Below are 1,666 nucleotides of genomic sequence, written 5' to 3'. Positions count from 1 at the left end.
CATCACAAAGGTCAACGCACTTCTTTCTTCCTTTCTCTGTGGCCAGTGTCCCCACCTCCCAGTGCCGTGGCCTGGACATGGGGTGACAGGGTTCTGTGCAGGTGCCAGCAGCTGTTTTCTGGGCTGCTGGCAGGGGGTGGCCCCAGCACACAGACCCCTGTCTTCTCCCGAGGGAGCAGGAGGTTGTTATGAATGAAGCCTTGTTTTGCAGCTCGTCCATCCTCTAGTGATCCCAGGGAAGCTCTGTGTAGCCCTCTCTGTGTGTTCCTGGGCTCACTGGGCCAGAGGACAGCACAAAGAAACAAGCCCTCATACCAGAGCCCTGCTGTAGAGCTGGCTTGGGCTAAGCTGGCTTGGGCAGAAGGGGAGCTTGGGGAAGGGTCTCCATCTGACATGCCTGGCTTCTGTGCTTCTAAAGAGTCAGTTGAATAGTTAGAGCAGTAATTGCCAAGCTTAGAAAATGACATCCTGTTTGGGTTAGAGACGCAGGGAGAGAGAAAGAGAGAGAAAGAGAGAGAGAGAGAGAAAGAGAGAGAGAGAGAGAGAGAGAGAGAGAGAGAGGGAGAGAGGGGGAGAGGGAGAGGGAGAGAGAATGTCTCAATGTGCACCTAATAATATAATAATAATAATAATCCTTGTCTTCATCATAGAAAAGACCCTTACTATTGCATGGCACTATTCTGAATATTCTGCAGGTATCGCCTCATTTAATTTTCGTGGTAACCTTGGTGCTAACTATGCTTCTCTCCTAAATATTTCACTGATGAGGGAACTGAAACACAGAAAGGCTTTTCCCAAGGACAGAGGCAAATCCAAGATTTTCCCTCAGGCAATCTGGCACAGAGAATTGCTTTTTACTTGTGCCGCAAATAGTACTGATTTATAAATTATACAGATATGTGCTACTCTGATAATACATACTTTATGAAACACAAACACCCGCAGACATTGTAGAAGGTAAAGGTAAAAATCGATATGAGTTGAATTTCTGGCCATTTCTTCCTTCATCCCCGTAGACAGTCTTGTCAGTCTCTTGTTGCCCCATTTTGGAGATTGCTATTTGAAAATTTGGAACTGTGGGGAGAGAACTAACTGTGATGGGCTCAGGGCACATGAAGGGGGCACCATTCACAGGGGGCTTCCAAGGCCTCAGGCTCCATTTTTCCCAGAAATAGGTTTGAATTCTAGCTCCATCTGTGTGACGTGGGTACCAGTACAGAACCTTCTGGGCTAGAGAGTTCTCACTTTTAAAGCGAGACTACCACACCTTTGCTTGTTCATTATAAGCAGATCACTATATGAAAAGTCTCTGATCTCTACTGGGCCAATCAGTGGTGGTTACCATTCTTAGAGGCACATTTACTCTGAAGCTAGTGAAGTTTAAAACTCAGGGTGTGTCACTAGGCCCACGCTCCTTTAAAACCCTAGGAAGGGCCCAGCTGTTCTGCAATATCTATTTGTCTGCTCTCTTCCTTAAATAAAGATTTATATTTTTTAGTTTAAAGAGGGTAAAACCAAAGAAAATAAACAAAATAAAACCAATCAAAACAAACCAGTGTAAGTGATCAACAATAGTTACCATAATGCCTTTTGTTGTCTCCAAAATAGCTGCAGGTACCTTCAGACATAGTAAAAATCAAACAGAACAGAATAGAATGGAAACAAT

This window comes from Cavia porcellus, unplaced genomic scaffold (assembly GCF_034190915.1).
Source record: "Cavia porcellus strain 051 isolate PalLab524CR breed Dunkin Hartley unplaced genomic scaffold, mCavPor4.1 scaffold_14, whole genome shotgun sequence".
NCBI classification, from domain to species: domain Eukaryota; kingdom Metazoa; phylum Chordata; class Mammalia; order Rodentia; family Caviidae; genus Cavia; species Cavia porcellus.
This window is presented reverse-complemented; position numbering follows the sequence as displayed.